This window comes from Pelmatolapia mariae, linkage group LG20, assembly GCF_036321145.2.
Source record: "Pelmatolapia mariae isolate MD_Pm_ZW linkage group LG20, Pm_UMD_F_2, whole genome shotgun sequence".
NCBI lineage: Eukaryota > Metazoa > Chordata > Actinopteri > Cichliformes > Cichlidae > Pelmatolapia > Pelmatolapia mariae.
Genome location: NC_086244.1, coordinates 33,161,833 through 33,174,898, shown reverse-complemented (window position 1 = coordinate 33,174,898; position 13,066 = coordinate 33,161,833). Strand labels below are relative to the sequence as shown.

General features: G+C 38.3%; 1 protein-coding gene across 2 annotated transcripts in view; it reads right to left on the bottom strand.

Moving 5' to 3' along the window:
* Positions 1 to 13,066, bottom strand: part of LOC134617980 (nephrocystin-4-like) — a 178,562-nt gene that overhangs the window by 163,880 nt on the left and 1,616 nt on the right. The window lies entirely within an intron of this gene.

The window sequence follows — 13,066 nt, the reverse complement described above, 5'->3', positions numbered from 1 at the left end:
AATGGAACCAGCAACCTGTCACTTGCCAAGTGAATGTGTTAACCATTGTAAGCATCTACTGATATTCTTTTTTTTTTTTAAAGACAGAAATGAGAAACACTGAACTCCTAGAACAGCCAGCTTCTTGTCTTTGAAAAATGGCAGTATCTGTCCTAAAGAAATTATTAAAGAAGTTCAGTGAGTATGAAAAATACAATAACACAGTAATAAAGCTGTTTATAATATAAACTGATTGAGTGCCTTTAATGGTGCAGTCAAAAGGTGATGTATAAATGTCTTGCAACCAACTTCTCAGTTTATTACCTATGTGTAGTCGACCAAATATTCAAAACCACTGAAGCAATAGCAAAATATCTATCAAGGAAAAAGTTTTTCATTACTTCTTTAGGCCATCTACATGCCAGCAGCAGACCTCTAAACTCAATAAAACCTCTCTGGTCAAAAAACCAAGTAGTGTGTCCACAATGTTTTCTAAATGGTCAGGTATGTGCCATTAGCATAAGAGCAATGGCAGTGTCCGTCTGAACTTCAGGTTAGGCTATTTGGCCCACACAGAAAAATATCAACAACTAAGAGTCATTAGGAGCCATTCTGATAGGGTGGCTTTAGTGATCAAATTGAAAACCACTATGAGATTTACATTTTTGGTTTTAAGTGGAAAATACTTAATAGGTATCGAACACCTCAACATAAAATTCTATAAAGACATTCAAGTGCCCCTCAAGATAATTTGCCAATGCTTTAGTGATCCTCTTAACTTATGAACCTCCTTCAACAGCACTAACGGTTAAAGTATTTTGCAACCTCCCAATTTAATTATTGGTACCACAATTTAATTCAGGATCAAAACAATTTGGGTTTGAAAAAGAAGAAAGAAAAAACAATAACAAGGAAAGCATTTAGGTTCCTACTATACTGTGCTAAACTTCTATCATTTGCCCACTGAGCTGCGAATGAAACATAACTGACTGCTAATTGTCATAACAGAGTATGCTGCACATTTATTTCAGTGATTTTTCAAGGTTATTTTGCAAGTTATTTATTAAATATATGAATTTTAAAGTCTTCTTCCAGTGTGAGTTTTTTCCCAGCAATGCATTTTACTGCCCATTAGTAAGAGTAAATTACACTCTGCTGTCTTGTAATTAACATGTCTGCTTCAGCTTCCTGTCTGCAATACCAATACTGGAAAAAGCCATGGCTATGTATAGATGGATATTTTTTCTTTGGCCCAGCAGAGCTTGTTTTGGTTTAATAAAATCTAAAACTAGTGCAAGTTATGGTCTATTTTTAGATATACACCAGATGAATCTTAGGAGCCATAATTGTGTTATTTCTAAAAAATGCTTTATTCTAAACATAGGACAGTAGTAGTCAATATGAGTATGTTGCCATAACTCATTATAGAGTGATCTAGTGAGAAGTTTTACCAATCTGTGGACATTTGCAGGGGTAGAAATAGTGGCATGTTTGATTCTGTTTGGTTTATGGGCTTACTTTTCATTGCATATATTGGTGTTTATTTTTACTTTAAGTGTTATTGCTGCAAAATAAATTTAGCAATTCATTATTTGTTCTGTTTTTGTTTTGCAAATTTACATTAAATGAATTTGTAGCCAGATTCATGTATGAATTGAGTGGACAAAAACCAATCAATACCAATTTGCCATCAAGACAGGCCTAAAATTAAAATGCTCACTCTGCATTTATGAGGCAAGCACTTTCTCAATTAAGTGCTTCAATTTAAGGGCATCTCCACACAGTAGGGACAAAACACCATGAAATTAAACGTGAAAAGCATAAAATCTGTTAAAAAGATTCATGCTGTGAGTTAAAAATTGTATCTGCTGTTCGTTAACACCAGATACAATTTTATTATGTTATATAATATCATATTTTTATGGTCCTATATACTGAAATGGTATGTATTAAGCACACAGTAGTCCAGCCTTTCTTACAGAAATTACATTTGGAAGTGGATGTCCTGAGTAATTGTCCACCTATCTCAAATCTGCCATTTTTGTCTAAAGTTCTAAAACTCACAAACACTCTAAAAAAAAAAAAAAAACTCTCTCAGTTAACGCTAAAAAATATTCCTCTGTATCACGAGTTATGACATCTGAAGTTCTGCAAGGATCAATCTTGGGGTCTGTTTCTTTTTTCTTGTTCCTCCCACCAGTTTTTTTTTTTTTAATTTACCAACATAAAATCTTTTTTCTTTGCAATATCATTTATCTGTTTTTACCTTTAAATATTGAAAATCATTGTTCCACATGCAGCTCAATGAGTACATTTTGGATATTAAAAAATAGATGGCTTACAGTTTCATACAGTTAACTAAGTTCAAAACAGAGGACATATTGTTTGTTCCTCCACTATTAACTGAGAGCTTGATGAATAACTTGGGCACTTTTAACTCTCTTTTTTTTATTATTAAGAAATAATCTTTGACACACAAGTTTAAAATTTGACAAACAAATCAATGCTGTGGTTAAGATTCTTCCAGCTCAGAAGCAGCAAGATTTCTGACAGGGACACAAAATATAGATCACATTGCTCCAGTGTTAGCAGCCTTGCACTGGCTCCCTGTGCATTACAGAATCCAGTATGAAGTACTGAATTCGGTAAAGCACTATTTGCACCTGCATACCCAATACATATGCTATGTCCATATTCTCCCTCAAAATCATTAAGGATTGCTTACCAATCACTCTTGAGTGCTGCTGAAATTCATTTTAAAAGGAGTTGGTACTCCTCCCATGTGACCTCCGATAAGAATCAGCTTTGACTCTCTTCAGATCTAAACTAAATATATACCTTTTTTGTCAACCTTTTGGAAAATGCTAATCTTTGGAACTGTGGCTGAAGCACAGGTTATTGTTGTTGTTGTGTTACTTTATGTAAATAGTGTGTACCATGAATTTTTAGGAACCCTTTTATTTTTTACTGTACTTCAATTTCAAATTCACTATATAAATAAAATGTACTTACTTACTTATAGACTTATCAACTGATGATTATATTAGCGCTAAAATACTGCTCCAGAGCTGTCATCCTCTCATCAGTATATGGACACCACTGAGTCATTTAAGTCTTTTAACTTTAGGCATTTTCAGACTGCCTACTGTGTAATTAATGTTTTCTCCCAGTCACTCTAACTTTGTTTACAATCTGTGGACTATAGTTAGAGCAAAGAGGGTAAAACATGTGGGCTAACTTTAACGAAGTAAATGAAAAACACAGTAAATGCAATAGTTGCTGTGGCATAGATATAGCCTCCTTTTAGAATGGCTTCTATTTACAGAATTATGGATGAATATCAATTCAATATAAAAGCCAGTACAGATACTAGCATCAATTATACCTATCCCCGTGTGACGGTTTTGGGTTTTTCTTTTTTAGTCAGTCAGGGTATATTATTTTAATGGAATTGCATTTGAAAAATATACACTCACTGGCCACTTTATCAGGTAAACCCGTTCAACTGCAACAAACAATTATCTAACCGGCCAATCACATGGTAGCAACTCTGTGCTTTTAGGCATGCAGAAATGGTCGAAATGGCTTTCTGAAGTTCAAACCAAGCATCAGAATGGAGAAGAGAGAGGCTTAAAGGGAGTAAGTGACCAGCAGCTCTCTTGTTGATGTGATTTTCACCTGGAGGTTAGGAAATAATCACTTGTTACAACCAAGGCTTGCAGAAGAGCTTCTCTAAACACACTGAACCTTGAAACAGAGAGTCTAGAGCAGCAGAAGACCACACCAGGTGCAACTACTCTCAGCTAACACACCATGTCACAAAGCTTAAATCATTTAAAACCGGCTACTTTAACATTATAGTGAGTTCGCTGGTAGTCAAATGGCCTCCACAGTCATCAGCTCCCAATCCAACAGAGCACCACTGGGATGTGGTGGAACAGGTCACGTCAATATGGATCAATATCACAGATAAATATTTCCAGCACCTAGTTAAGTCCATGACACTAAGAATTTGGACAGTTATGAAGGCAAAAGGAGGTACAACCCAGCACTATCAAGGTGTACCTAATTAAGTGGCAGCTAAGTGCATATATTTCTTGCTATATGAATAAAATATACATAAACTGGTATGGTTACCAACATACAGGCCATGCAATCCATCATCAGAGAAAAAGTCTGCTAAACTGAAATGAATCAGTGGAATAATACCATTACAGATGTTTCCTTGTATTCGACCCAAAACAGCTAAAATTTCCGGGGATGAACATAATTTATGTTAAGCTCTTCTCTTCTCACGGAGTGACATGAAAAGTGGACATGAGAGTTAGATCATGTCACATTTTTCCGAAAAGACGTATGTGACAGCTCGATGTCCACGGTCGAGTGGCTGGGAATCATGTGTGCAATCATACGTGGCAGACTGCAAAACACTGTGCATGGCACACAACAAATACACCAGACTTCAAAGAGAAGTTTTTTTTCCCCCTCATCTGAGCAAGCCTTGCTGGAGTATGTCTCTGCTTTAAGAAAGCAAGGAAAAGTAGGAAGGGTTGAGGCTTTAACTGTGGCTTTGTTACAGCTCTGACAGCTTAAATTTGGCAATCTATTGTATGTTTTAGAAACTTACACTTTGCAGATGAGTGTGTCTGCTGCCTTGTACTCATTACTCAGAGCTCAAGTTTGAACCATAAGGGATTCTTCACTTTGAAAGTAGTTTGTTCTTAAGAGAAAAACGTTTCAAGAAACAAAAGTGGAGGAATTGCACATCTGATGTTTAAATATTTTCCCATCGGTGAAGCACTGTCTGCTTTTTACTTCTTTGAAGTCATGTAATAATGTGTGTGTGATGAGGCGTATGCTGGTATAAAGGGTACTGTTTTTAGTCACATTGTGAGGAATAAACATGTGTGTGTGCGCACGCGTGTGTGTATGTTACTCTTAGTTTATAGCATGCAATGCCAAATAGCATTTGCAGACCTAGAGAAACAGAGGTTGCACGGACACGAACAAAGCTTGGCCTTTTCTCTCAAGCCCATCTGTCGGCCTGATAATGTTGCACATATGAGAAGAAACCACTGGCTCCCCGTGAAGGCAGGGAGTTCAAATGGAGTGATCACAGTGAGAGACAATGCAGAAAGATGCACATTTCTCTCTCCACCATTCTCTCGACTCCTCCAGCTGTGCATCTGTAGCACAACATTGCCCTCTACTGATCACAGCGTTCCCTTTGCCTCAATGTGTTCAAAGGAGAGTTAAAATATCCCTATACCTCCCAAACAATCTGAGTCATGATTTGAGAAAACCAACAACCGGGGAAGTAAGTGTAAGTTTGATAATTCAGGACTTATTGAGTTGTACAACAACAAAAAGATTACAAAAAAAAATAAAATTCTCAAAAGGGACATATTTGACACACAAGTCAAACACATCACAAAACAAGGTTCATTGTGATTCAGAAGGTCTGAAACTACGACTGGACTTCACAGTAGTTTCTGTTTTGCATGCATAAATCTTTTTCAGACCCACTGAAGGCTTGGCATGGCAATTAAAATGGCATTACTTTCAAAATAAAAGCCTAATAAGTCTGACCTAACAATTAAAAACAACCCACGAAGGAGCTGGCACAGTTGACAAGATGTCATTCCTCTATCGGGAAAGAAAGAGATGCAAAGAGAGGGGGAAAAAGATCTAGTAAGCGCTCTCTTTTTAATCACCGTGCATCTTAGGTTTTCACCAGATATTAAAACCAATCCATCATGGCTGACTGGGGGGAGGGGGGTGCCTTGCAATTTTCCCTGTGCTCCCGTAACATAGGAGAGAACCCCCCCCCAACGTTATTTGGATATCAAACAGCAATTTGCCACTCATAAACACCAGCATAAATGCAAGTGCATTGGGCCAAATCCAATAAAAAAAAAAGCTAGTGGAGCTCTTGCGGCATGACACAGAGAGGGCCAGGCCCACTTTATCATCATGATAGGATATGATGTGGTTTATATTATTACCCTGGATGGATAATTGGATTTGGATGCTTATTGGGACACCAAGCGGAGTTTTTTTTTATACAGGCTATGACTATTACGGCGGATCAAAGTAAGGCCATTCACTGTGAGATATTGTTCGATCAAAAGAACATCACGCAGAGGAAAGGGGAGAAAACAGATGGTGACAAAACTGGAAATCATGAATGTGCCATAGCTGTGACTCATTGGTGTCTCTGCACAAAGACTTATGCAACACTCTGCATTTACCAGCCAGCCACAGTTCACAGTACTCCTTCCATTAAAAGGGTTTCTCAAAACACCATGTACAACACTCTAAACTCATGAGGCACCTCCAAATTTGGAAGCTACCGAGGAGCTTGCATTGCTCTGATGCGATCATAAAAACAGTGGGTCGCTGGCCTCCGACCAGGAGGCAGAGACCTTCAGATGTTTGATTGAGAGAGAGAACACACACATCCAGCTGTTCTCCAGAAATCTGCTCAAACATAGCAAAATGCCCAGTAAATGATAGTAAATATGATGCAGGGAGACAACATTTTCAAGGAATGCGACTACACAGGGGCACCTTATGTAGTTCACAACTTAAGGGCTTTTCAAAAGAAAGCTTCTCGCAGGTAAATGCAGTCACTCGTCAGACAAGAAGATAATACAACCCCACCATCAGCAGGGTGACTATTCTGCATCAGAGTGGTTTTAGTTACTGCACAAACTGAAGGTGGCATCCCCAAGATTCTCTTATAGAAGATGTCATATATGCAAAATTAAAAACCTGACTTTTCTCTCATTTAGAGGGAGGTACATAATTCCTGTTTCCAAAATTTAGCAGTGCTTCTACAGCAGCTTGTAGAAGCTGCCAGAGATCTCTGGATTTAGATGGCACTTTCTTGTAACGACATCAGGGCTCTGTAGGGGTCATACCATCTGCTGAATGGCTCTGGCAGTACTTTGGGGTCATGTGCCATCTCATCTGTCTCATTTGTGAGACACCTCACCAATAGCAGCTTTGGATTCAAAAAAAAAAAAAAGTGGCTAAAACAGTTGCAAAATACTGTGTATCCCATAATTTATCTGCAGTTAGTTGTTTGCTTTTAGCACAAATAAAAAGATTACCTCAAAAATTCTGTCTAATCTTTTGAGACTTACACGTTGACTCTGCTGTCAGTCCTCTTGAAGCACCTCCTTAGAACAAACTCCCTGCTTGCCAGGACCAGAAGCTCACCATTTTGGGGTACAATGCAAACTTGCATAAATTAAAATGAAAATGCAACATGCAATGTGGAACTTCAATATGGCATCCAGTCACAATCACCACATGTAGCAGTCTTTGCAAACTAAAATAATGTATTCATGTAATACATAAAAGACACATTACAGCCACTTCAGTTGTAAATCATTTAACATCCAGTGTTAAAGTAGCTGTTAAGATGAGATGGCTGACTGGCGGACTAATCTACAAGCAAATCTAACAGCACGTCGTGATTTAACAAGACGTCTCTTTTTAAATCTCAGTAATGGCTGAAATATAAAAGCTTGAACTTTTTCACCGCATGCACACTTACATTAAAAAAGTGATTTAAGCAGGTGGGTGGGTAGATGTGTGGATTGACGGCACAGTTACATTTGAAATAAAATACTGTTTTTAAATCGAGGGGATTTATCAGATTCAGCTCTGATCTTACTTCTGGTTTGAAAGTAGAAAGAAGGCTTGACATTACAAGGAAAATTCCAACGCTGCCAGCATTGATATAAAGTGAACCTCTAGTAAACTGCATGGTAGGGGCATTAGATGTTAAAGCATCAGTGGGAGCTTCACTGGCAAACTATCCTCACACCTAACCAAAAAAACAGCTACTTGTTGCCATCATGAGTTTACTCACAGTACAGGAAAGTCGCTGGTGGGTTCCTGGCTGAAAAGATCTTTCCATTTGAATATATGGATTCTTTCATTGATCCACATACGAAAATTGGTCCCTGTCTTAAGTATCTGGAGCAGCGTGCCGACACCATGAAGCGCCTAGGGGACTAACTCCAGACATCAGCCACTCAATCAAGATTTGGCCTGGTATATTTCTCTTGTAGGAAACCCACCCAACGGATGAAAATCATCCAAGTTGCGGTGCACTTCAATATCAGTGCGGTATATTTTATCTTTTGTATCTCAAGTCTTTGGCTGTCACAACATTCCCTTCGGTATTTTCAATAAGAAATTGAAAATTTCATCATCAAAGCAGATCTTTCACAGAGTACACCATGCAGCTTGACATCAAAAATACTTTTTTGTTCCCCGTTTTTGTTCCCCTTGATTACAGAGAAGAAAAGACTCAAAGACTCTGAACAGACTGAAACCGTGTTTGGAAAAAAAGAAAATGAATCGTAAAGACTAAAGCACAACAAATCTGACCTTTGACTGAAACTGCATACAACTGTAATCCCAAGTCAATAAACATAAAAATATTAATACATGTGCTAAATCGCACCAAGCATTACATAAGTACTTGTAGCTGTCCCAAAGGGCAATCTTAGTTATGTTGCACCCCTCTGCAACTCTGTTTTCCGGATTGACTGATTTTAACATTCGCCAATCAGAATAAGCCCTCACACGAGCCTGGTTATCAGCTCACTAAGTTAACCCAGGGTTTCCCGTGCAGGAGACCAACTGGCTAACCAATTACAAGCATGGATAAGTGTACTGGTAGCAGATCAGCTGATTGTTAAACACACAATGCAGACAGAAAGCAACACATCTGCTACAGAAAAAGCAGCAGAGTGTGTGTGTGTGTGTCTGAGAGAGAGAGAGAGAGAGAGAGAGAGAGAGAGGGAAAGCACTATACAACAGTTTAATACTAAAAGTCCTATATAAACACGTGAGCACTTTAAGTGCTTTGCAGTCAATAAGACTGGACAAGATCTATTATAGTAATAAAGTCTACCGTATTTGAAGCCTGGGAAGAGAGCTGGCAAAAATACTGATTGTATAATTTAACAGATTTATCAGTATCACAGCTCTATCATTAGGCCACAGGAGAATCTGATGGAATATAATTGTGTGGATGCCTCAAGGCATCCACACTATTGAGTTCCTGTTTCTCTTTATTGTGTGGATGCCTCATGGCATCCACACTATTGTTTTCCTGTTTCTCTTTATTCTTTATCTTTATTATTCCTCTAGTTGCTCCGTTCTTTGCCGATTAACTACTCCCTCAGTTTTCAGCCGATTTTCACCGTTCAAACTTTAAAAAATTCTGCTCTTTCTGCTAATGTGTGCTATGACTTTTGGTGCTCATAACTTCTATACTTTTTGAGATATTGAATTTTTTATGCAATATTTTTGCCCATTGAAATGAATGGAACACATTATCAATGTGGTCACTTATTTCTGCTCGCCAGGCTGAGCTGTGTTTTAGCTCAGTGAGATGAGCAGCCGTTCTCAGACTGGGAGGCCCGGGTTCAAATCCCGCTTGTGGCAACATTTTTTTCAGTTAACAGTTAAACTTTTTTAACTCAATTTCAGCTTTTTCACCCCTTTTCAGCACAAATCCCAGCTTTTTCAACTATTTTCAGCAAAAACATCTTTTCAGCAGAATTCTGAAAAGAGTTCTGCATAACTCTTTTCAGCAGAAATTCTGCTGATTGAACTCTTTTCAGCAGAATTTGCACTTCTTTTCAGCCCAAATTCTGCTTATTCACCTCTTCTGCAAAATTTTCAGCCTTTTCTCCTCTTATCAGCACAAATCTCAGCTGCTTTCAGAAAATACACTTTTGAGCAGAAATTCTGCTGATTCATCTCTTTTCAGCGCAACGTTCTGCTTCTTTACCTCTTTTCAGCAGAAAATTCTGCTGATTCACCTCTTTTCTGCAAAATTTTCAGCCTTTTCTCCTCTTATCAGCACAATTCTCAGCAGCTTCTTCTCATTTCAGCAGAATTGTCCGTCTCTCCACCTCTTCTTTTTGGAGAATGAGTTTGGGTCAGTGAGATGAGTAGCTGCCTTTAGCCCAGGAGGGCCAGGTTCGAATCCTGCTCAGGGCAGACTTTTCTTTTCACCACCATACAACTTTTTGCAACTTTTCATCGTTTTCAGCTTTTCAGCAGGCAGCTTCAGCGTTAAGGCATCCACACAGCATTTTCGCAGGAAATGCAAATTTTTCTAGTTCTTTATCTTTATTCTTCTAGTTGCTCCGTTCTTTGCCGTTTAACTACTCCCTCAGTTTTCAGCCGATTTTCACCGTTCAAACTTTAAAAAATTCTGCTCTTTCTGCTAATGTGTGCTATGACTTTTGGTGCTCATAACTTCTATACTTTTTGAGATATTGAATTTTTTATGCAATATTTTTGCCCATTGAAATGAATGGAACACATTATCAATGTGGTCACTTATTTCTGCTTGCCGGGCTGAGCTGTGTTTTAGCTCAGTGAGCTGAGCAGCCGTTCTCAGACTGGGAGGCCCGGGTTCAAATCCCGCTTGTGGCAACATTTTTTTCAGTTAACAGTTAAACTTTTTTAACTCAATTTCAGCTTTTTCACCCCTTTTCAGCAAAATATTCAGTTTTTTCACCACTTTTCAGCACAAATCCCAGCTTTTTCAATTATTTTCAGCAAAAACATCTTTTCAGCAGAATTCTGAAAAGAGTTCTGCAGAACTCTTTTCAGCAGAAATTCTGCTGATTGAACTCTTTTTAGCAGAATTTTCACCTCTTTTCAGCCCAAATTCTGCTTATTAAGCTCTTCTGCAAAATTTTCAGCCTTTTCACCTGTTATTATCACAAATCTCAGCTGTTTTCAGAAAAAACCTCTTTTGAGCATAAATTCTGCAGATTCACCTCTTTTCAGCTCAAAGTTCTGCTTCATTGCCTCTTTTCTGCAGAAATTCTGCTGATTCACCTCTTTTCTGCAAAATTATCAGCCTTTTTACCTCTTATCAGCACAATTCTCAGCAGCTTTTGCTCATTCCACCATAATTGTCATTCTCTCCATCTCTTTCCTTGTGAGAGTGAGTTTGGCACAGTGAGATGAGTCTCTGCCTTGAGCCCAGGAGGGCCAGGTTCGAATCCTGCTCAGGTTGACATTTTTTTTCCACCACCATACAACTTTTTGCAACTTGTCATCTTTTTCAGCTTTTCAGCAGACAGCTTCAGCGTTAAGGCATCCACACAGCATTTTCGCAGGAAATGCAAATTTTTCTAGTTGAGTATTTAATTCAATTAATTTTTAAAAGACAGGTTTTAGCTTTTATTCTTTCAGCTGCAGTCTCAGTGGTGTTTAAGAGTTTGAGACCAACCAAAGAATAAAAATAAAAAACAGATTTCTAATGTAGGAAATTTGATACAAAAACCACAAATACAAAGGCGCTCTGAATAAATGTGAAAGTCTAGAATTGGAAGTTACTGGGGGAATTCTTACTGGGGGAAATTCCTATATGAGATTTTATTTAAAAAAAAACTTTATCCCATCCTACTATGTGGGTACAGTGGGCAAAGGCTCGTCCAACAATGGGGTCTCTATTTTCCAGAGAATTGAAGGGTCAGGGGGCAAACTCAGGGTTAATTAAGAAGTTATCTGGATAAGACAAAATCCTCCTTTGTACTACAAGCCTCTGGTATCTTCTGAGACTCAATATCTCACTAGCACAACACAGTAGGATAACACTAAACGCCCACTGTATTTTTATTTTTTTTTATTTTTTTTTTGAGTAAACAAAAAAGAGAGTTTTGGTTGGGAAGCCGGCTTCCAGTGTGCTGTACTGTAATTCAGTCCAGGCAGAAATGCTACCATGGCCAAAGACTCCTCACAAGTTACTTGGCCCATTTTATAGTTCACTGGGTCTTTTGCAGGTTTTGTGTATCAATTGCAAACAACCTCATGCTGATTTCTTAGCAGGACTGCTGAACTTGTTGATTGCACAAGTTAAATCCATGATGACAGTTACAGTGAGGTAGCAGAAACGTTTGTTCTTGTTCACTTGTGTGCATGGACAGATAACTAATGAGTTGCAACTGCAAGCACATTAAATGAGGTACCCTGCTATGTGCACTATTAGATGTTAAGTTTTCTGTAGCTAGTACACAGTCTTGAGTGAAAAGAGTTGATTGATTTTTCAATCACATCTGTTCAGAGAGAGTGTGAAGCAGAGAAGGCTGAGCCAAAGTAGCACAACAAACCAGAGTCTCCACAATGTTGCACTGCCAGCTTTTTTTTTTCATGATTGGTTGTCACACAATCATAGAAAGCAAATCACAGCATCTCCAAGGGCAATGGCTTACTCAAAACCCCCCAGCTGGTGCTTAGCAGGACTGCTGAACAGTTACAAATGGACATCTTTCTTTTTTTTGCCCTGCCGCTGTCGGTCTCATGTGGTCACTCACACTTATTTCAGCCTGTTTGGACTTCACCTAATGGCCCAGAAAGGGCAAAGCTCTCATGTCATTCGTTTCTAGATGAAACTAGCTCAAACACATTTGCTGGCGGCTGAAAATTCCCTCACTTTGCACAGAGGTCATTCTGTCTGAACCTGACACTAAAACTAATACAAAGTATTGAGAAACATGATGATGTTGCACTACTACTTTTGGCACCATAACACATGAATTTCAGCAGGCAAACATCAGTCTCACTGATATGGGGAGATGCGATCACATACTTCTGAGATATGCATCTGTCTGATCCTCCTATTGGTTTTGGCGCTGCTGTTACAGGATGAGCTGTGCGGTTTGTCTTAGTTCATTAAGCTGAACAACTACACACTGTATACTACTCCACACAACTTTAACCCGGTTACACTATCCAAAGTGAACGAAATCAAAACAGGCTAGTAGGGGGATTTTTTAATAAAAAAATTACAAAATTGAAAAACTCTAATTTTTCAATTTGTATAATGTTTTGGGGTTTTTTGGGGGGGTGGGGGGCTAAGCTATTTACTACACTTAACAACATTATATACAATTACCACTGTCAGATAAGTAAAGACTAGTAAATCAATGAGTAAAAGGTCTTTCTAGCAATACTGGACATAATATGTGATTTTTCTATCCATGTAATGAATGACGTGTTTTTTCAGTTATTAGAGTTTCCAGGACTAACTGATCAC